The 24627-nt window shown below is 39.9% G+C and overlaps 1 long non-coding RNA gene across 1 annotated transcript in view; it reads right to left on the minus strand.

The window, feature by feature from the left end:
* Window positions 1-22968, minus strand: part of LOC124418139 — a 55169-nt gene extending 32201 nt beyond the window's left edge. Inside the window, exon 1 of the long non-coding RNA XR_006939993.1 lies at window positions 22883-22968. This is a non-coding gene — a long non-coding RNA (uncharacterized LOC124418139). The remainder of the gene's footprint in view (window positions 1-22882) is intronic.
* Between the last annotated feature and the right edge of the window lie 1659 nt (window positions 22969-24627).

Below are 24627 nucleotides of genomic sequence, written 5' to 3' on the forward strand. Positions count from 1 at the left end.
ATAGGATAGAGAAAAGGTGTGGTCTATTTAGATTCCTTGCTAGCAGTAGACTTTAAAAAAAAAAAAAAAAAAAAAGGAGGAAAGACAATAATCTGTAGAACGAGGTACAATACTTAAGTGACAATTAAAATCCATGTCACTTCTCTTATTAGTTAGAAAGTTCAGTTACATAATTCAGAATCTTTTCTTAACCCTCAAAAATGACCAACATAAGGTTGGTAAACAGAGTCTGTTGTCTCACAAAACTTTATTTGAATAGTAAAATTGAGTTTATTTGTTAGAAGTAAATTAAAAGATAATTTTGCTGCATGCCAGAAGTTACAGGAGGAATACAGTGTACGAAGGCATCAAAGTTGTATTGCAGCCCTGCAAACACAGTACGTCCTCCCAGATTTTCAGACTCACAGCGGTAACCCAAGCATTAGCATAAAATAAAAAACAAACAAACAAACAAATAAATAAATATAAAAACATTCATGGTCAAAATCCTGAATGTGATTCTAAGAGTAAAATAATCCTGTCAGCAGTGTTTAGCATGTCAAAGCAACAAAGAGGGGTCCAGCAAACTGGAGACTTGTTCAAGGTGCACAGAATGGCCTGGGTTGAAAAGGACCTCAGTGATCATGTAGTTTCAACCCCCCTGCTATGTGCAGTGTCGCCAACCAGCAGACCAGGCTGCCCAGAGCCACATCCAGCCTGGCCTTGAGTGCCTCCAGGGATGGGGCATCCACAACCTCCTTGGGCAACCTGTTCCAGTGTGTCACCACCCTCTGTGTAAAAAACTTTTTCCTAATATCCAGCCTAAACCTCCCCTGTCCCAGTTGAAAACCATTCCCCCTTGTCCTATCACTATCCACCCTTGTAAACAGCCGTTCCCCTTCCTGTTTATACGCTCCCTTCAAGTACTGTGCATGTGCTGTGCTTCCCTCCAACAACATCCCCATAAGCAGAAGACAGTAACTGCAGGCAGCCACAAGCCCACCACACTCAGATGGGACTTATGATGGGGACTAATTAATACGTGACTAGAAATATTTTTTAAAACAGGGTTTTAATTGAAATCTATTCACTTCTTGGGAAAACAAGATATATTCTTGTTCAAGCCCAGACTCAAGACCAAAGCCATGGCAACTCAGCACCAGATCCCAGGACGATCCATTCAAGCAGACTGAGAACACCAGTAAGTTCCCAACTATCACAGGCTCTTGCTCTACCCAGTTCAGCCTGAACCATGCCCAGCCTGACAGCAGGTTCACTGATTTCAGCCTTCCTCTAAGGCAATGTGGACTCCTTCAGAATCTTCATGCTGATAACGGTGATCAGTGGTACAGCTCTGAGGGCCAGGACTGTGGTGGCCATCAGTTTTCAGTATTGTAGATAAATAATAATAAAAAGCACTGTTTCCTTTTTCCTAGCGTTTGCTAGGGTCTCAGATATTCTTCTTGTCACCATGTTGATAGTAATTCCTGCCATGCTGTGTCACGCTAAGCCCAATGCAGCATGACGGAGCCAGTAAAGGCAACAAACAAAAAAAAAGCAAAGTAAAGCAGAAAAGGGCCTGTGCATCCCACAGCACCGGTCTGGGAGTCTGCTTCCTTGAACCCTATTTTAATCAGCTACTGACTATGTTGTATGTAGGGCAACTATGGAGGAGCCATAAGTCAAACCCCTTTTTGAAGGGGAAATGTGTGTGTGTGCCGGGGGGGGGGGGGGGGGGGGAAGGTGGAGGAGAACAATAGCATTTTGATTCCAGACCTAAATTTAAACCACAAGTTTTAAGTGAATTCTTAAAGTAGTGAGCTGAGTTCTTTCTCACCTCCTCTTGTTTACAGTCTCTTAGACTGGGATCCCACACTACCAGTGTCACCCAGGATGTCATTTTTTTTCTCTTGGCAAGTAAGCACATGTGAAAGAAAAGGCATTACATTTATAATGACAGCAACAGAACTTGCTAACGTAGCTTTTACCAGGATTCAAAGGGACAACTTCAGCTTTCCAACATAAAACATGATGTCTCTGAGCTTCACATGTGTTCTTCCACCCTGCCGAGCCCATTTTAAAATGCAGAATCGCCATAATTTAATATTAGACTATTTCACAGCACCATTCAAGTTCAGAACAGAAAAGAAACAACATTAAAAGCAGTGAAATAAATCAAGTGAATCATCTGGAAATAAAATTAGGGCATAAATAAAACAAAGGCAAGGCCAGGAACAGACAGACTGTCTCCTCCCTCCCTCTTGGGACAGATTTCCTTCAGCACAGCTTCAGTCTCTCACTGTGACATTTCCTGGGCTCCCAGGGCCTGGCAGCACCCAGAACCATGTGGGGAAGCTGGAGGCACTGTTCAGCATTTGCATAGCTAGAGGTGTGAGGACAGCCGTGCTCCTGAGTGCCCGTGTGTGGCGGGAGGGTTGTTTTAATTGTTGTTTTAAAGTATGATTAACTTTCAAGCATATTTTTGTTTCTTTCTGAACCCCAGAATGCTTCTTCCTCTGTTCTCTGGCTCTCACTCCTGACTCAGTTTTCCACCTTCCAGCACCTACAGGTTGGGCAAGTTCCTCCTGGCACAAAGGGAAGGTCTGTTGGCTTCTCTTCCTTGCCAGGGTACAACTTGGATTTGGTAGGGAATGGTTGTGGAGTACATTAGCCAAATGCAATAGGAAAATGATAATTTTCAGAGGAGGAGAAGAGAGAGGAAAAAGAGTTGTGCCAAAGGCAGTCCTGAAAGGAGCAAACTTCTCTTCCTGGTAAAGGAAACCAAAGGTTCTTGTCATGTGGAAGCAACAGTAGCATTTTTAACATTTCCTTTCTCGATAATAGCATCTAAATTCTCTCAGGATTCAATGTTTACGCTCACGAAAATCAATTTTTCGCTTTTATTAAAAAATTATGTACAGTAAATTGCTGCTACAACACAATCTACACTGTTTAACATACCCTGCTTTGATTTACTGTTCCATCCATAATCTGCTGATGATTAAGCTTCTCAAAAAACAATGCGCTAGCCTTTCTAAGTGATATCAAGTTGTTTGTTTTTAATCTGCTGAAAATCATCCTGTAGACAGATGCATTATTGAAGAATTACATTTTAATTTATTTTCATGCAGTGCCTGTGATGGGCATTTGGATTAACAGAGTATGATAATGGTTCTTTATGCCTGTATCTATTCAAATCAGAAATTACCTGCACACACTGTCTCTGATGGTGGTCAAAAATTGTACAAAGAACTGAGAATAGTACTTCTTAATATCACACAGCTCCACCGCTCATCAATGAGTCTTTTTCTGTTCTAATGCTTTTGTCATGTATATGAAAGTCATTATGTAGTTTAGAAAACAGGAGATGAAGTGAAAGAGGAAGATCAGGGACCTGAGATGCATTAATATTCTACCAGCGTCAAAGATATTTCCCTCGAGGGGCTCCTACAGGCCACACTGTTATTACAGTGCCTATCCATTATCTTGTGCTGTACTTGGTATTAAGACAATAATGGAGAGAATAGGATTATGTGCAGATGATAGGAAATGCGAAGGCAATTCAGCAAGATAGGAAATGAATGGAGACATGATTCTTTCATCGAAGCTCGGGATGGTATACCATACGGTAAGGAAGAAGATAAATGAAGCAAAATGAAATCTTTACAGGTTAGCTAGGGTAAAATGACTGTTTACATAGAATCCGACGAGTTTAACCTTTTTGATACAGAATATTGCAGCGTCTTTCTTTAATGCGCCAGTGTATATTCCTTCAGAGGTCTGTTTTGATCTGAAAACTTACTCTACATGCATAGAGCAAGGACCTGTGTTAATTCCATAGAGGCGGCCTTATGCAGCAGATAATTCTTTCATTCATCGCAAGAAAGGGCTTCTATATTTCATCTCCTTCCTCCTGCTACACAAACAGAATAAAATCCAAACTGCAGTAAGGAAGGAGCCAGCAAACCTGAGCTGTGGATCCCCTTGCTAAATGCTCAGGCTGTTTCACTACTGCACACCTTTTAATTCCTCCGCCAAGGCTGTGCTGACACCAAGTAACATGGGCTCATTGTTTTAGGATGCCAGCAATGCATTACAGTGGTGATAAACAAAGACGGGACCAGACTGTGCCATTTACAGACATTTCTCTGGCTTATGTCTGTCGTACTTTTTTAATTAGGATAAATCGCACACACGCACTTGTCATAACAGCACGATGCCAAAAGAGATCATCGCTGTTCCCTAAAGCACGATATCATGTCATTCCTTTCAGGGGGTGCTCAGAGCCCTCCCTGCAGCGGTCAGAGCCCGCAGTGCCAGCGGCAGCAGGGCACGCCGCCCGGGGCTCGGCCGGCACAGCCGCGGCTCACAGCCCGCCGCCAGCCTGCGCCCTGCACACCCAGCGCTGCCAGGCGAGGAAGCCGCCCTCGCACCGAGCACAGCTCCGCACGCAGGAGCCCTCACGCCATCACCCGCTGCACGACTTCCTCGCGGGCCCGGCCCTGAAGCGTGGGCGGCCGCCAGCGCGGCTCCATGCTGCTCCCTGCTGTCTCAGCTCGCCAGCTTCCTTGTTTCTCCCTTTGTCTTGGCCTGAGGTTCGGTCGTCATGGCTCGGGTGTCGCCGTGCCTTGACCGGCACTGCTGCTATCTGTGGTGCTGATTGCTGATTATACCCCGGAACACACACATGAATTTGCCGAAACAGAGAAATACAGGAAGGTGATAAACAGCAGCAGTGGAGCTGCTGTGGAGCACTCCCGTGCACTCCTGTTGCCGCCCCCAGGGGCTCACATTGGGAGACACCACTACCCCCATAATACTGCTAAAACACTGCAAAGAAAACTGCCCACAAAGGAGTCACAGAGCAAACTTCATCGTAGGGCTGGCTGCTGACTTGAAGAGTGTTTATGTTATGCTTGTGTTTTAATGTTGCTTAACGTAGTGGACACTCATTTACAGAAATGTCTAATTATCATGGAATCTTTTGAGGAGGGGACCCTTAAAGGCCGTCTAGCCCAACCCTCCTGCAACAGAAAGGAACACCCACAGCTCAGTCAGGTTGCTCAGAGCCCCATCCGGCCTGACTTCAATGTCTCCAAGGATGGGGCACCCACCACCTCTCTGGGCAGCCTGTGGCAGTGCCTCACCACCCTCACTGTAAAAAATCTTTTCCTTATATCCAGTCTAAATCTCCCCTCTTCTAGTTTAAAACCATGGTCTTATTTAAGAAACACCGTAGTGATTTTTCAAGGAGAAAACCCTGGGAGGGTTTTCCAAGAGGTGTGCAAGTGAGACCTCAGTCACCTTCCCACGAGTGGCTGGCCCTAAAATAGCCATGAGCAAGAAGCTGCCCAAAGCCCTGCAGCTCCCACCTGCAATGCAGGCCCTATTCTGGGGACATGGCAGAAGAATACAGTTTGGTCTCACAGTGAAATTCCAGGCTTGAGGCTATTTTCTTGCTTACTTCCCCCAAGGAACATGTATGTAGGGTAGAAAGCTGAGGTTTATGGGGAGAGGCAATATCTTTTATGAGACCAGCTATTAGAGTTGGGGGAGAAATAGACAAGCAAATAAGCCATTGTTAGGTCTGAAACAAAGGTTGCAAACTGCAGTAAAAGGACATAGGTAAGATGTGCTCTGGGATGAAATTATTATGCTATCAATTAGATGATATGAGAGGAAAGGACAACTAGCACCTTTGAGCAGCAGGCAGCTCCAGCACAGGGAGCCACACTCAGGTCACTCACTCCAGTGGGACAGAGAAGTGAGAAAAGGAGAAACGAGACAGCAGTTGAATGTAATTGGAAAGTTAGCAGGAAAGGAGTGGAAATGACAGTATGTCATCAGCCCCTCTGTTGGGTCCCGCTATGAAGTATCTTCACTTGCAAGTTTTCTCTTTGGTTGTTTTGTAAATCTGCCTTGAGCACCAGAATGCCCGGCAAGAAAGATTATTTTCTGAAAATGTTTATCCTGTGATAATGGTGTTTCTGTACCTTAGTGAAAAATAATTTACCTATGAGCTGCAGATCAACTGCTTGATCTTTTCTGCTTTGCTCAATATATTCAAAATCATTACAGGCACTGTTACAAAGTCAATTCCAATGCACTTATGGGAAAGGCTGCAACTTTTTAAAAGATAATTTCTTCTGTAATAATTAAGAGATAAAGTTTCATATAAACTTAATACTGCTGTTCATAGAAATGAATGCCCTCTCACTTTCCTCTGTTACAAAGCAGAGATATATTATGTATGCCCCTTGCCATGTGAATGATTCCATTTCTAAACAAAGAGCTCAGAACACCTCTGTGAATGTGAAATAATCACTAAACATAAACTACTCGCTAATTCCACTGTGCCTACCGACTTGCTGCATTTGAATTCTGGAGGAAGGATAAAAATGCTTGGAAAGATAGAGTGGGCAGGAAAATAACCCTTTGGATTACTGAAACTTGACCAAGTCTAGCCTATGACAGGGATCCAGCCCTGTTTTATTTGATCCAGCAGAGATTAAATGTCACCTTTCTCCTGACCCCAGCAACGTCCAGCTCTGACCCATCACATCATTAACACAATTCCAGCATTTCCAAGCATCCAGCCTCTGTGGGCAGAGCTATCCATAACAAATGGCCAATATCTGTAGCCAATTCTCTTAGCTATACAGTACATCAAAAGCAAATTATAAAGTGCATTTATTAAAACAGCTAACAAGGCCAACAAAAAAAGAACTTCAAGATGAAGCATGCTTTATCAGCCATGTTTCACTCCTGTTCACTTGCATCTGGTTCACAGGGAGCACACTGTTAGCCTGGTACACCTGATCTGACACTCCCACTTGTGCTAATTTCTGCCATAACCTTCAAGAGTGCTGTCTGTAGCACACCCCATCCAGCAGCACCCTGAGTGCCCCTGCCAGTGTCTACAATCTGCTTCCACAGCCAGCACTGAGCTGGTGGCTCTCAGACCTGCCCCAGATGGGAGCTGCAGATAGTTGGGAGCAATGGTACCTCCTCAGTTCTGAACCCTCTGAACCCTATTGTGTAAGGCCCACTGCCCACTCACTTCTGCCCATCAAAAGAATGTAAGGGGATTTTTTATTATTATTATTTTTCTTTTTTTTTTTTTTCAGATCTAAAATCAGGCTGTATTTTGGTAGACATCATTTACTCTCCTCTGAAAGACAACATTTTCCTTGGCAGGTGACAAGCACCACCTCCACATTCTACTGTAGATGCTGCTAATTAAACCACAGTGAAATTCAGATAATTAGCAACCTTTTCTAACACGGCAGGTTACTTATTCTAAACCTTTTTTCCAGATGAAATGGTATTCAAGACATTTAAAAAATCTACTGATTTCCAGGCTCTTAAATGTATTTTCTATTCTAACAGGAAGGAAAAAAAAAAAAAGAAAAGAAAAGAAAAACACAGAACAAATCATATAGAATACTGAAAGCAGAGGAAGCATTTATCACCAGCGTTTGTTCGCATTTTGCTATGTCTGACTATGTGAACGCTAACAAGAACGTGTTCAATCTCTCACCAGAGATGGTCTCTCATCATAATGATACAGTGTTTTTATTACATTTTAAAAATAAAAGTAGATTTTAAAACCAGTTTAATGCCTGTGTCTTTGGCAGAGATTCTTTTAAACTTTCAGCAGTGTATTACATTACATATGGCATGCTGAGGATGCTCTAATACTTAAACACACATTGCTGATGCTTCTAAGGAAGTGGAATTGTTTAGATTGAGGATTAATGTGAAGGTGACATAATTACTTGAATGGATGCACCCAGCAAAATGTAAGAATATTTTAGAGTTAAAAAAGAAGTTGTAAATGAGGAGTTTTGTTTCCAGGTCTTGCATAAAGGGACTGTCCACATCTGTCTTCTCACTCTAGAATATCAATGGCTGTTGGTCACAACAGTGGCCATCACAGAGAATACAACAAACTCTTTCCTCCTTTTCTCCTGAATTGCAAAAGCTATCATTCCCTTCCAGTTACTCTCTACAGCATTCAGCAAGGCTGACTGAAAAGGATGCACATTAGGGCAGGGCTGCCTGAGCTGCTGGGCTGCAGGACCACAGCTGACCCTCACTCAGTATGCTGCACTTCATCCGGGCACTGGGCAGCACAGCTGCAACTTTTGCCTTCTGCTGCCTACAGACTTTGAACACCCCTAACTACAATGAGTCAGCTGTTCTACTGCCTCCCATGCACGCCTCTAATCACACTACTTCTTCATCAAGCTGGGAGCTCTGCAGGGGTTAACCCTGAAAAATTTTACAGGAAAGGCAGCATTTATTGTAGTGGCAATTACAGAAAGAGAAAAAGCAATTTCGTCTTTTTTGTGGCTCACAGTTTCATTAATTCCATACACTTTTAGCCAACTTGAGTTGTTATGCATTAACTCAAAAAGACATGGTACGCAAACAGTGCTGAAATAAGAAATAAAGAAATAATGCAGGGCAAACTTTAACTTCTCAAATACAGGCTTAATTCTTCAAATACCAGTAATGCTTTCATTTGACAGCTTTACTAGTGTCCTAAGCTTCAGGCTAAACTTGCTATAAAGTAAACTGCTCAAATGAACCTGCAGAAGCAAGAAAAAATTAAACAGATCTGCAAAGAATTTGTTGCTCCTGTTGTAGCAGGGAACTCTGCTCCTAGTGCTTCCATAACCTCATGTGTGATGATGAAAGGAACGCAGCTGAAAGGTGGTGCACCATGGTGGCTGTGGCTGTGTGGTGACGTAGGTCTTAGAACATTCAGAGATGCTTCTGGGATTCTGCTGGTATTGTCACCATGATAGGTAAAGTTTCTCTACAGTGATAGGTATCATTTTATATCTTCAGCCTTAAAAAAAAAAAAAAGCACAAATGATAGATAACACAAAGACTAATCACAAAAATTATTTTTGTTGACCCTTAAGCTCAAAATCCTAACTGTGCTGAGTTCGGAATTCAGGATAAAGTTCCTGATGTTGCCCAACATGTGAACAAATACCAAACACTTGTTCTGAGGCTTTCCAAATGTTTCTGGGCAATGTAGTCACAAATAATGAATTCTCTTTGCTACGCATGAGATCAGGATGAAAGCGGGCAGCTTATGATCCACTTTTCATCTATCACTTCACATGGTTACATGAAAACCCACATCAAGTTAGGGGCATGACTACAGTTTAAATAAAGCTAGTACCATACGTCTATGTCTAGTGGTTTTTCTACAAGAAGTACTTCAGGAAAGTTTAGATAAATCAACTAAACCCATGATAATAATACATGTAAGTTAAAATGCATTAAATTCCTATGTGGATATTCTCACTGAGAAGTGATCTGACTTTACTGTAAAAGAGGATTAAGCTACCATGAACTGAGGCCATTCTCCTTCAGAATTAGATCATCCACAGAGCAGCTTAAAGCCCTCTAGCTTTGGTGTACTTACTCACACTTTTCATTCATCTGGATTTTCTTACAATTGGAACAATCCTTGGTTAAATAAAAATCTCCCCTCTTGTATATTTCTGGTTGATGTTACAATGCATTACCTGGTTACTTGGATCAAAAACTTCTTGTGAAAAATAAATAAACCAGCTAAAGCTATTATGCAAGTTGCAGAAACAGAGACATTCTTTTGTGGAGGAAAATGACAGCAGCATACCCTGAGCCTTGAGCATTTGACAGATCACCAACTGCAGTGCTGGACTAAGCTTTTCCTAATCTTGAAAAGCAAACAAACAAAGAAACACAACTTTAAATCAATCTTACATCCCATCTGAGAGGATTTCTTTAGATAGAAAAAGACAGGCAAACAAAGCAGCCTCATGGAACAAGGTTGCAATGGGAAGCATCTGGCAACTTTGTCCTCTAGAAGTAAAGAGTGGGGCAGGCACAACACTGGGTGCCCCTTGTCACTGAGCAGAGGATACATTTTTAGAGGTTAAATAAGATGCACTCTGAAATTTACCCATCCCAGGCTCACAGATGAAATGCTAACTAATGAACAAGGAAAAGCAAACACTTTCACAGCCTGTTACCAACTCAGGTGTTAGTTCATCTGAATGATAAATTTTGTATGACTGAGAGAAAATGGATGCAATTCACGTTCCCAAGTAATGCCAAGTAACTGGGATGTAGCAAATAAATACAAAGAAAATAAAGTTAAAAAAATATTAACCAAATATTCTCCTTGATTACTACATAGCAGTTTGGCACCAAACGTATCAGGGAACAGAGAGCACTAATAATGATGAAAAAAAAAATTACTTTTGTTTTAAACACTGACTTCATGTAGTTTGCTCCATAGTAGACATAGACACATATCTGTAATATATATTTTGAACCCACATATCCATTGTCACTCCTTACAGATCTGAGCTACAAACTCAGTGGGAAAGTTTAAGAGAAATCTAACAAAGACAGAGCTCTTGTACTTCATTTTCTCTTATTTCTTTGCTTGCCTTCATTATTGTCTGGCTTTCTCAAAACTGAAGAGAAAGGATGTGACTACCCAAAGAGGCCTGCAGGTGCCAGCCCCCCTACTGACCCCACACCTGCAACCCAGATACCAGCTACAGCCACAGCTCTGATGTCTGCTGTCAGCAGTCCCACAGGAGCACGTAGAATCTGCTGTTACTTCAGATCCAGTGTGGTTTCTACCACCTCCATGCATCTCCGCACAAATATAGGTTCCTGAAGACCAGAGCCTTACAACACTTCACCAAGGAAAACCCACTGCAAGAAAACAGGCAGTTCTGATACATTTTCTGTTAGGGCTCTTCTTCACTAATGAGCAAGCTAAGCCAGAAGAAGCACCCCTAAAACCCTGAAAATGTACAACTTTTCATGCTAGCTTTTGTGACATAGATTTCTCCTTGTTTGTGAGTTTCGTAACAAATGGACCCAACATGCTGGGATTGCAGTTTGAAATGCATTAATTCATTTCTTTAAAATAAAGGTGGTTTTGATCTGTAGAGCTGAAAGATTCTGCACGCAATGCCACTCTGGAGAGCAGACTCCATTATTCTGAAAGTCACAACTCTGTCACCCTGTGCCTTTATCTGACCTGATCTGACTCTTTCCCATATCTGCAGAACCCCTTGGCATCTCTCCCACCATCCTGCAATCAGGTATCCTAAGGAACAGTGAAAGCTCTCCCTGGAAGGGGACAGCTCCTTCTCCCAGAAGGAGACCTTTTGAGCCACAGTGGTTCAAGATCCATCCCTCTCACCCTCTGCTGGACTATGGGTCTTTAAAGAAGACCAAGCTGAGATGTTCAGCCTAAATCACTGAACATACGCATGCCAAGTTCTTCTGTCTGGCACAGCCTGAATCTTCTGCATCACAAAGAAATATTACTTGAGGGCATGTATGTCTGCAGCCATTCAATCCATATTTCTCTTGCAAAAATTTCTTCAACATCTGCACCACTCTATGATTGTCTGAATGCCATTCAATCTACCTATAACTTGAGTTGCCTAAGTATATTTGCATGTATATTGTCAGCATTATACTAAATGAGATGGGACTGCCTGCGTAATCATGCCATGACTTCCCCTTAGGGAAGCCTGGTAAAATTATGTTCCATTACATTTGTAAAATACTACCCATTAAAAGCAGGAATAAAACTTTTATGTTCATGTGAAACAAAGCAGAAAAATTCTCCACCCTTTAACTTATATCAATTTTGATATGAAAGAAGCATTTTCCAGGCAAGCAGGGATTCTGATTTTGAGTTCACAATGATGTGCTTCCAGCTTTGATTGTTTGATTGTTAAGTCTGTTTCCAAAATTCTCTTATTTTTTCTTAATATTATAAAATAACAGAGAACAAAAACAGTTCATCTGCCTTGAAGAGGATAGGCAGTAGTTTTGGAAAAATCTTTCTTGGTGAACTTTCCTTATTTATAATAGTTCATGTCATGAAAGAGAAAATGATACCATTAAGTGTCCTTTACTCTTGCTGCCGGTGAATTCATTGTTTTAATTCCTTGATGCTCTGGCAAACTTTCAAGTATGCCATGGGAGAATTTTAAAAATGAAGCATTCATTTAGAAGTTGCACAGTGGTGATATATACACACAGCTTCAATTTAAACCATTATTGCATACCATCCTTTTCCTTTTATAATAATCCATTAAATGCTTTCAAGTATGGAGAAGAAATAGCAACCTGTAGATCTGAATGGAGCCCAGATGACCTATAAAATACATCCTGCCTCACTGCCTGACTTGTTCCAGCTCTCATCTCTAATGGCTGCTATTGTTATTCTACCATCCAGACAACTACACACATCAATTATACATTCTTCTGGGTCACAAATACATTTTCTTAGGCAACCTTTTTGTCTTAATGCATGATGCTTTCTCTTCAACCTGTGAACAAAGTTGAAGGTCTCAATATTAAAAAATATTATTTTTTCTTAAACCGTGTTGATAATTGGAAAATATCTACACTAACATGAGGAGATACAGTTTTTTGAACTATTTTAAAGTACTTGTTTAGACCATATATTTTCTCCTATTACACCAAATGCGTTAAGCAGCTCTCTGTGTTGTAGGTGAACATTTTTCCTTTTGTTATACTAGTGCCTGGCAGCATGGCTATAATTAAATGTCCTTTGCTTTCTTTATTTTATGATACTAACAATTCGATCATCTTAATTGGACTTTCCTTGGCGTACATGTAGCTGGCTCAAAAGCAAAACCTAACCTCTGCAAAACAAACTCAAGATCTAGATTATGGACGATTTCTGACTTTTTTAGAATCTTTGACTTCTTTTGTCTTTTTTTAATGATCCTAATTTCAAAAGCTTCCATTTATCTGCTATCATGCAAGTATAAGACAGCTCTCAATTTTCTATTTTTATTTGCAGATAATAGTCTTGAACAAAATCCTTATTGCTACATTTCCAAAGCAGTAAAGGCATTTAACTTTTCAAGCTGATCAAGTAAGACAAATAGTTTGGGGAACAAAATACATCACTTCCAAAGAACTCTTACACATCACATGTATCCTCAAAATGTTTCTATAATTGAAAAGATACAGTAGTTGTTTTAAAACACAATTAAATGTAAAAAAAAATAAATATTTCCAGCAGTTTAGAAATCCTGGCTTTTATATTCTTTAATATCACTAAGATAACACAGAGAATAAGCAAAGGACATCTTCATGCTATCTGCAAAGCATGAAGGAAATGGGCTATTTGGCAAATATTCATGGAGGTGGTCTTGAAGCCCATCTCAGCAGGGCAGAGCACCCAGGCACCAGTTTTGCCCATCTCCAGGAGTCTGTGTCAGTTCAACAGCCAGTGCTATCCAGCAGGGTCTCATCTCTTCTCCTGAGGGTTGGTGGATCACACCTAACCCAGTCTCACTCACTCACTAACTCATGCCATGAAGATCATATTAATCCCCAGTCTCCCAGATTTTGTACCCTATCTGTGCTTTCACTTACCACATTTTTTGATAGCTCTGATTTTATCCATGTTAGGACAGAGCCTTAGAGCAAAGCTGAAGTGAAGGCTGTAGGCTCCTAACTCCTGCATTTCACCTGCTCACCAGTTTCATGCCTTTAAATCAGCTGATAGGACCCACTTAGCAGAATCCTATTCAAATCTACAAAAACCAAGGGATAAATATTATTTTAACAGGGGTTTCTGGTTGTCTGGTCGGTTTGTTTGTTTTGGTTTTTTTTTGTGCAGGCAAGGGGGTGTGTTAGGTTTAACTTTATTATAACTAAGCCTATATAAATGCAAATACTGTTTCTGTAGATATAATTTCATAAAGCAAAACTCCCCGCAATCTTTAGCAGTGAAATTCAAGTGGCAACTGTGACAAGCAAAGAAAAATGAATGCAGTTAACTTCAGCCATCCCTGCTCATCTGAAAGCTTGTGTCAGTTCCTAAATAAGCTTTTCATTTTTCTATTCAGTCTGCTGATCTTTGTTGATTTACAGCATGAATGAGCATGGCACATTGCAACTTGTATAGTATATTTTTCCTAAATAATAAAGCATTTATTGCAGAACCATCAAGCCTGCTACTAGCTTTGAATTATTATAGCAATGAAGTGCCATGTTAACAACTCATTTACGTTGTTGCAGAAGACTCTGTATTAACACCATATGTAATTTAATCTAGATCAGGAGAAGGGACACCCCAAAACACACATAGAACTGATGATAAGTTACAACTCGATGACATTTTTCTAACCAAACTTTTCCCAAAATGGGACTCTGTCAAGTCCATCTCACCCTTCACCATGTGCTGTGTGCAAATTGCAGCTGAATGAATCACTCCCACGTGGCCCTCAAAGCTTCAGCAGACCCCAGCTTCCTCTGTTGGAAGAAGGAGAAGGAAGTACATTTAGTGGAGATTTGCAAAAGTCTTATTGCTTTCAATAGCTCCACTCACCCCTGCTGCAGGTTCCCAGAAGAAGACAATACCTTAGGAAGAAGCTCCTGCTGCTATGCTAACATGCTGGGTGACTACAATAATATAATACTAAAAAAAAAAAAAAAAAATGGGGAAAAAAATATCTCCCAGGATATCTAATATTCTCCAGCTGTTAACTAGAAAAGATCCTGTTCTTGCATGTTCCTAAAATAGGCTGGATGCTACCACAAAGCCTGTTTTAGGCAACCATAAATAAAACCAGGCCAGACAAATTTTCCTTTCCTGTAAAGTAAGATTAAATGCATGGATTTCGACATTATACATGTTTGAGGAGTAATCCAAAATACCAGTGATTTCATGGTGAGCATAGCCTTAATTTGTTGAACAGGGGAGCCTGACTGGAACAAGGTGACTTCATTTTTATTGGATAAAACAGATTTACATGGAAGTAGAAAGCATAATCTAGAAATGTACTATCTTATGACAGTGACCAATCACATCCCTATCCACTTCTTCTTATGGAGTTTGGTGGCAGAGAAAGATCAATAATAAGAAGAAAATAATGTTTCAACAATATTGTTTCAAGATCTTGACATTTAGTTCAGTTCTCTATGAGAAATATTATATTTTTTGAACACCATTTAATTTGTGCCCAACTAAGTCCAAATTCTTCCTGCATAGTCTTCCCTTGCCATCTAATAAGTTGTAAGAGGGAACACACTGCTAACTTCTTTAGCTCTCTCATGACCACGATTTGCCTAAGAAATGCTTTGTACCACACCATCAAGCACCAGTCTTTGGCTATGATTATTCAAGAATAGTTTGATTCAGCCTTTTTTTTTTTCTTTTTGTTTTTCTTATAAGACATTTCAAGGTAGGTGAACCTATTAGCATGCTGAATTGTTACTGTCATTTTCTATTTCATTGAAATTGCTCATAATAGAGGGCAGAATTTTACTTCTTTTCTATTTATATATTTATTTATTTTACTTCTTATCTATTAGCTTTATTGTTGGTGGGTTTTTTTTCCTCCATAGTGCCCCAGGATCAGCTCTGATGTTATTCACTTGAAAAAGCCTCCTACTTGAGTTCCATTTCCACCTCCTTCCAGGTGCCAACTACAAACGATCAAAGCAGTTCACCTTATCACCTTGAGCTAAACAAGCCAGCAGCTCACCCCCTCCCACCAGTTGCCTCTTTCAGCCTAGCAAGGGCAGGCAGCCCATCATAGGCACGCAAGCTATATCCAACATTCACATAGGTGCTCTTTTAACCAGCAGCAGTGAGGGGTAACAGAGACCATAAAAAACAGTAGCCATACAGTAAGAACTACTAAATCTGTCCTGCACGTGAGATCATCTGTTGTTACAGTGAAAACCATACGATTGAAAGACTACAGCCATAAAAACCCAACGGCATTTAATATGTTAATCTAACAACTTCAATGTCACTTCCACAAGAATACACTTATTCTGCTTTATTTCACATAAATTACCCCGTCAAAAAACCATTTGAACTATGAGGCACAAATAAGCAAGCGTTATTGTTTACTGGTTGACTAGATAAGGAGTTAAACGTCTAGAGGTAAAGTGGAGGACAATTAATGTACTAGCCTGCTCAATTATCATACAATGCCCACTTCTCAGGGAATTAGAGCTATTATGATCTACTCCTATGAATAAATGAGAATTTCTGCTCTCAGAGGGCAATGTAATAGTTTTGGAAATAATCTTTTCATGAGACTGTGGCTTTATCAGTTATATTTTAGACTCAGTATAAACACTTGTGCATCACAGGATAGGAACTACAGACAAGCTTGTAATTTTAATTTTTGCTTGCATATTGTTTCTGTTCATTTCTCCTGTGCTCATATTCTAGAAGCCAAAACAAAAGTAACTTTGGTTTTTCAGGTCTTCTCCTTTTGTAAAATGTTACCAGAAATCTAATATCAAAATAAAGATATAAATAATGATTTGAATAATACAAATTCTGCACAAGTTGTTTTGCAATGAAAACAAACACCCACTGAAAAATATCTTGATGACATTTAACAATATTGTAACACTTGAAAGATACTCAAACACATCTTCAAAGATGAGAGGAAAAAATAAGAGTATTTCTATTCAAATGTCACACAATCTAGTAGATTTGTTTGTATTAAATTTTATAGAAAAATATTCTTTCTTGGTCATTTTGACCCAAATATTTTGTACCTTTATCAACAGAATAACTGATCTTCTCCACAGCTGATAAGGTTCAGAGTTCCATGGTCATTTTCCCAGCAGACAGAACAAACCTAAATATATGATAGTTTTAAGATAGCCTGACCACAAAAGAAAGCTTTAGGAGACCCAAATAGTGGACCATATGTGATATCAAATGGGCAAGCCATTAACATCAGCTGTGAACATATTGTACCAACTGGGAATGAAAATAAAACATTCAACTACCAACTGTTATAATCTGTAAATAGTCAAACCAATTCCTCTGGGTTCCAAAAATACATGAATAGGGTGACTCGTTGAGGTCCCATTGTCCTGTTCTTAGGTAATGCAGTATATTTGCTCCTAGGGAAATATAATGCAGCCAGTGAGAGTTGAAATCAGAGATATTCCATGTACGTTAAGGACTCCTGGATTTTTGAAAATATAGTTGAAGCTTACACACTAAGGATTATGAAATGAAGAATTGTTTTGAAGCAACTTTTCTGTGTACAATGCACTGTACCAATTAAAAAAAATCCCGTTGTAAATTATGTTGAAAAACTGGTAGTATACTAGAAAATTTATAGAGGGCACTAAACTGGTGAGAATTCATTGTACAGCTGGCAAGTGCACTCCTACCTACTAGTTGCTTCACATTTAATAATGCATGTTATGAACAGATGGATAGAATGTCAATAAGGCTCTCCGTATCATCAGTGGTAATGAAATACTGGACTTTGAATGCTTAATAGCACAGAAAACAAAAAGCCTGGAGGAAATTTGTCAATGTCATGCATGCAATACTTTAGCAGTGCTTTAACACTGTTAGTGTGAGGCCATATGTTTCTTCTCTCAGCATCTACTGTAGCTGGGTGCCAAAAAAAAGTTTGACATTTTTATTTTTTTTAAACTCTTGCAACATGTTAAGAGCAAATACCCTGTGAATCAGTCAAGTAGAGTAGTCAGCAGACATGCAACATCATTACTCTTTTTATTCTGTTTCTCAATGAAAAGAAGCTAAGAGAACTTGTTGTAAACACTGTTCATTATACCAGTTTTAGAAATACACTTGAAAGTAATTTTTTAAAAATTAAATATAGAAATAAAGGCACTGAATTGTCTGTACTAAGCAGTAAATCTCATAGTCAAGAGTCATGGAAGATGTAAAACTGGAAAATAGTACAAGCATAAGTAAAGTAGAAACATACACAGAAATTAGAAACATACACTCCAGAAATTAGGTATTCAAGAAGGACTAAACTAAAAGTTATCTTGGGTAAGTATCAGCTAAAACATCTAGGGAAAACACTCCAGAATAGTCAAAAGGAAGAGGAGAGAAGAAAGATGCCAATCTGAATGACAAAGAGATGCAGATATGGCAATAAACACACTAGGCACAGGCTTTCACTGTGATATGAATGGAGAAGCAGGAGCCCAGCAGCACCTACCAAGGCTTTGGTGACACCCGCAGTGTTGTTACCATGCCACACACTTCTCAGGAAACCCCATGCTCAGAGCTGTGTAAGGTATGATTTGCTGTTGCAACTAGCCCTCTGCAAGACACAGAGTTAGATCAACTTCAGAAATACAACTGAAATAATAAGCGTATTGTGTGAGCAGAAATCAATGAGAGTTTAACTATTGATTTTGGGTAAAGAACTATTGGACCAGTGTCAGGTGTTCAAGGGGCTAAAAAATCCTGAGGAAAGGTTCAAGTTCCTCAAGCAGCAACAGTGCTTCCTGCCCTGTGACACCCACAAGTGTCTATGTTCTCCTCCATGTCCACCTTCCCCTTGCTGCCCTCAGCCCAATGGCTCTGAGCTGCAATATGCCTGGACACACTGCCACCAGCCCAGACTCCAGACAAGCCCAGCTACTTCACAGACTGCACAGGACTGTGAAAGGTACTGGTATCTTTGAGACTTTTGCCACCACCAGAAGCAGCTGTGAAAATGACCACTGTCTTCAAAAATTATTAGAGAAGGCTGACGGCATTTCCTTGAAAAAGGAAGTTAGAAATTGTAGCATCAACAACAGCTACACCTCCAAATACGTGGAATGCATTTCAATTCAGCACAGAGCAGATGATTTTCCCTTCTGCAGAAGAGGGGAGATGCAGAGAAGCCACCTTAGTCTACAGTAAAGCATTACCCTCTTCCTCTTGCTTCTGTTTTCCCTGGAAATATCCTGAGCCCTGACCACAGCAGTTACATTTACAAGAATGAAGCAAATTTTGGGAAGTTCCAGAAGTACAGATACTAATAGGGATGCAAGCTTTCTATGCAGGAGGACACCAAGATGTGAGAAGAACTGAATAGCAGCAGGGGATCCTCAACCACCATAACCAGAAGAGCTGTGCATCAAGAAGCAGAAGTAAAGCAAAGGAACAATTCTCAAAGAACTGATAAAAATATTCTACCTATTAGATTTCTCTTAGCTAGAATCTCATGTGTATGTTGAACCCTGAGAAAAAAGGACCTGAAGAAAATGCTGTGGCATGCTTTTACTGATAGTAAATGTCATTCTCAGCCTAGAAGGTCTTAGGTAGGTTTTTCAAAACCAAAAGGATATTGATAGCTGAAGAAAGTTTCAAGAACAACTTCTTAAGGGAAAAATACAATAATTTATAAATATTTGAAGTGTGTAAAGCCATCAAGGGAAAGGGATATAACTAGAAATAGTGGAAAGAAAAAGCTTAATCTCAATAGAGTATCAGGAAAATCTTCCTGACAGTGAGATGTATTACCTTGTGAAATTGTCTCCCAAGGAGAAATATGGAAGCCTTCACTCGGGATTTTAAAAACTGAAGTTGACATAAGACTAAAAAATGTTTTCTATGAAATAATCCTATGTTGGCAGAAAAACTGACTGAATGATCCATCCTGTCTTTTCTCTTTCTACATTGCTTCAGCCTTTGATGATTTGCTAACCTGTTGTGAACAGTCAAAGGTTATCAGAAAGGAGCTCCTTCAATTAATATGATGGATAACAAGATTACAAAGGTGAATGTTGTGAAAGACTATTACAAAGTATTTCTTTAAATGCTGAAAAGCAGGTGCTTTTCAGACAACATTTTTTTTTTCCCCAAGACTTGACAAATATGACCTCAATCCTGTTCTTAATTTTAAGAAAATTAATTTTTTTAATTTTCTTAATTTTAATTGTGCTTAATTTTAAGTGTGCTTTTTTTTCCCCCATTAATCCAAAGACAGTCCAAGCCTGTGGTCTCAAACATGCCTGTACAAAAAGAATTTTCCAAGAATCTTTGGAAGATTTCCCTATCCTCAACACAGCACTGGCAGGTGCTGTGTGTAATCAAACTTAAACAAGCAAATAATGTCTTTTGCACCTTTATTAGCACCTTTCAAACCTGATACTGAGAAGGACAGGCTAAGTTAGTTCAGAGCTGGTCAGAATTGCACACCTTTCTGCAGTGATTCCTATTTAATCTAACCAACCTGACTCTGCGAACAGCATTAATGAATATTACAGTCTGTTATATTGACTTCTACATCATAAAAAAAGATGGCGAAAGTACTTTGGGAAAGAGTCTGTGAATTGTGTTCTACACATTCTTCCTGAAATCATCCTATCACACATTTCAGTCACTATCAGCATTAATATTTAGCACACAGTGTATTTCATTTACTGCATTTCATTCGTTCAGTGCTGGGGGAGGGTGCCTTGTGCCCTGAAGATGTGCTGCAGTGATGCCGGGCAGTAACCACACTGGCACCTGTACAGACATGATTCCTGAGCAGGCATTACTGCGAGCTGCCACAAAACCAGAAGCAAGCAGAAAGCCAGGGTTTTACTTACCCTATGAAAATACCTAGGGAACCAAGCAAGAACAAATCAAAAGGGATGAACAGACTTTACTCTGAGCACCTGGAGACTGTAATAGAAAATGCTCACCCATCTAGAGCTTTAAGGAATTTTATTAGTTCTGAAGCACAAATACAACTTGTCATTAGATACTTGTCTGCCAATAGGTTGTAAATGATTTCCTCTAGCAGTGTTACTGAGAGCTGTTTTGGAAGGAGCTCTCCATTTATGTGCCTTAAATACCGATGGGCAATTTGTGTATTTTTTAAGAAATTCAGCCTGCACATGCATGAACCATACAGGATATATCTGTAAGAATGAAATTGCCAAGTCTTTTGCTGTCCAGCAGTACCATTTGGAAAGATTAAGTGCCTCTAAAACACAGGTGCCCCTTGGTCCCTAAATCACACTTTTTAACCCAGAATAAGTCCCCAGTCTGGGAGAACACAAAACCCCCAAAGTGCCCCAGAGGTGCCACTCTACCCCAGCAATCCTGAGGCTGCCAGCACACAGCACAGTTGGAGGAGGAGAAGCACCTGCTCAGGGGATGCTCCTGCCCATCTCGCTGGTAGCCAGCACCCCACTGCTTGCACAGACCACTCTCCCCTTCCTCCCATTCCCATCTCTTCTCCTCAGTCCCACAAACTTTATCTTTCCCACTCATTACAAGACTTTCGGTAGGGTTGTTTTATTGTTATTACTTTTGCCTGCGTTTTACAGCTGGCACATCATCCCCTGCTGCACTAAATCAACACTTCTGAAAGCAGCAGCCTTTGAGTGACTGGCTGGAGCCACTGCTTGCAGAAGTGTCAATTTGGTACAGCAGGGGATGGGGGTCACATCTGCAGAAGCAAAGGAGAGGCCCTATTTTATGCTTTAAAATGGTAAAAATGTCAGAGAGGAGGGAAATCTATATCAAGTAAAAAAAAAGTGTAGAACAAAGGAAAAGAGGAAGAAGGGGGAAAGGTGTTAGCATGAAGAAGGAAAAAAATGACACTGCACAATAGAACAAAATCAACGGTGAATAAGATGTAGGATTCTTGTAAGTGGGTATTTTCAAGGTAAAAACAGGTCATGCACATATCACAGAAACACATACCTGCTGGTAGTCCCCCTCTGTTTTGTGGAGAAAGTTTGGCTCACTAAGATTAAATGATTCTCTTAATCAACTATGCTCATTATAGGTTGCGATATGCTTCTTAGCACAAATACTGGGGGATAAAAATACACATATTTCATAGAGAGATTGATTCCATGAATAAATTTTATAATGGAAGACCAAGTATCCTATACTTGGAAATCTGAATCAGCATAAGTGAACAGAAATGCCTTCTGGAGTCAACCGGGACACCCCCAGACTGAGCAGTCTTTAGAAGCCCCACTGGGAAAGTAGGTACCTATTACTGTGACAGCTAAAAGGAAAATTAACCAAAAACATAGATCCAAGAGGATAAATTACAGAAAAAAAAACACCTTTCATTTTGCACATTATGTAAATATGTAAATTCATCTAATGCATATTTCAAATACTATTAGCATTAATGTTTGACTTTAAATGATGCCCTTTGTTTCTTCCAATCTTTGTCTGGGAGCTGCTGTTTTCCTTGCTCTCTATTAACTTTCCAAAGCGTACTTGCAATAAGGGACTACAAACGAATGGACTCTGTTATAGTTCTAAGAGATATTCAGACAGTCAGAGTACTGTTCAAAAATTCAAATAAATGCACCAGTTATTTATATATTTCTACAACAAGTGAAATCACCTCTCCTGACCCACAGTTACACTTCAGTGGCAGCAGAGCAGATCCCCTGATGCCTCCAAAGCTTTGACCCTCTGGGTCACCTTATATGTGCCAAAGCAATCTCACTTTTTGTCTCCTTAGCTTTCCCTTACCAGCGTCACCAATTCAGACTACATGTTAAAGAAAAACAAAAAAGCAATAATCAAATGGGTAGAACTAAAAATTAGAAAGTATTATATTCAGACTAGGTGTCCCCTAACAGGAAAATTCAGCATTGAATTCATGAAGTGACAACACAAGCCAGCTTCACATGTTTTACAGAAATATTTCAACAATTTCTCTTTTAAATGTTTATGGAGGACTCCATATTTAACCCCCTCTAAACCAAGTCTCAAGTCTGATTCTCATTGTCCAAATTCTACACACTCTGACCACCTTCCCTCTTTGCACATCGTCTCAGCACAACACAGCTTGGTTTTCCTGCTGCTTGCTAACTGTTCCCTCAGGGTGGGTGCCCAACCACAACCGCCTCTCTCCATCTGCCAAGCTTCTGCTCCCCACACCACCAGAAAACAGCAGATTTTTGCCCAGCCCAAGCCCAGGAATGCCCAATTATGGGTGAAGGAGTATATTTTCAGGACACACATTAAACATGATTTCAAAACTAAGACATTTTACTGTAAGAACTCATTACATTCTTTATGTCCACTTAATTTTCCAAAGTAAATCATACTTACTCTTCAGTTCCAGTCACTATTCTGTTGCCTATCAAGCAGATTTCACTTTCTTGATGCTCCTATTCAGCTTCATGCTTCACATTCATACAGTACTGAGATGACAAAATATTCATCTCCTCCTACATTGTTAAATTTAAACACTAACATGAAAAAAATTACACAATAAAAAAAACATCAACCTCCAACTACATCAATATTTAAGTCAATGCTCAACAGCATGTAGTAGCTTAGGTATGTGGCCTTTTCTCTCTGGTGGCTTAGACTGCAATACAAATAGCAGGCTAAATTTTACATAAAGAACTTGACAGAGCCATTGGGTGCTAAAGAAACCATATGTAAGTTCTAGCAAGATTAATACCATGTTATCTCAGTATATTATACCAACATATTGATGCACCAGTCTGATTGGATAGCTTTCTATAGGCATGTTCTAACCATATACAAAAAGATCCCCTAGATCAAACACAGATTTCAAGTTTGTTACGGGGTCAGCCTATGTAAAACATATGGTACGCATAAACAGGAGCAAAAGATGGCCCCCATTCATTAACTGAAATATATCTTCTCTTATCCTAGTTCTTGCAGAAATCCTCAAAGTAATTAAAAATTTATATGAAAAAATTTAAACGGATCAAGCTGACATAAAACAAATTAATAACTATTGAATTCATCTGTGTCCTTATCATTCACTTTCCACAGATGGTCAGTGTTCACTTAACTCTGGGTACATCAAATTACAAGAATGTCTCAGACCCTCTCCAAAAATCTTCTGCGTTCTGTGGACATCATGACTTTCAAATAAGAGGACCTACTCCCATACAAATTCCTGTCTTTTGCAAGATCTACAGTGTCTCAATGAAATGTCTTGCAGTAAGAACAGACCCACAGACATTAAAAGTGCTTCCAACATTTAGAAAAAGTATTTTCCTTTCATCTTTACATAAATCACCTATGGAATATAAACACACAGACTGAGAAGACTTCTTTAAAATGAGTCTTACTTTCTACTATCACCAGTTCTTGCTCCAATTTACAAGTTTTACACTTTATTCCCTTAAACCAGTTGTGATTTACTACTGTCTGTCTAGCAGCAAGAGTCAGCTCAGCTATTCCTCTCTCCTGGGGCTGAAGTCTTGTTCTGGAGCTGCTTTCGCTCTGTGTCTCTGTAGATGAGTGGTTGATAGATAAGAGACATTCCATAACACTGAGAAATGAGCCACTGTTAAACAATGACCCAGCCACTTCAGTAACGCTTGCTCTGAATGGAATGAACTAACTGACATGGCACTTAGCTCTATCAGAAGGTCCCATGTTGGTGGCTGCGTTTTATTTGGTCCCTTACTTACATCAGTTTCACCTTTGTGACAAGTAACAGATGCAAGTTATGGTATTTACGGCATATTATGGCACTATGCGGGTGAGCACAATATAAATATTCCGAACAGAGCAGAAAAACACATTTGGCTTTGTGTAATGGTTGCCCATCTTATTAGTAGAGAAGGTAATAGATCAAGGTAAGGGAATACATGTCAGCTAAGCATACTCTACATGACATGGCTGCAACAGCTGCTATTGCTGTGCTTCTGGGCCCCTTTTACAGGTCATTGTTCAGCCAGGCTTATGCCTCAGGGAGAAAGCTAGACTCTCAAAATTACCACAACTGGAGAGCTTTCCTCCATTAAGAACCTAAATCACGATTTCCAGAAAGATTCTTAGCCTGAATGATTGTACTACAGCTTAAACTC

This window comes from Gallus gallus, chromosome 8, assembly GCF_016699485.2.
Source record: "Gallus gallus isolate bGalGal1 chromosome 8, bGalGal1.mat.broiler.GRCg7b, whole genome shotgun sequence".
NCBI lineage: Eukaryota > Metazoa > Chordata > Aves > Galliformes > Phasianidae > Gallus > Gallus gallus.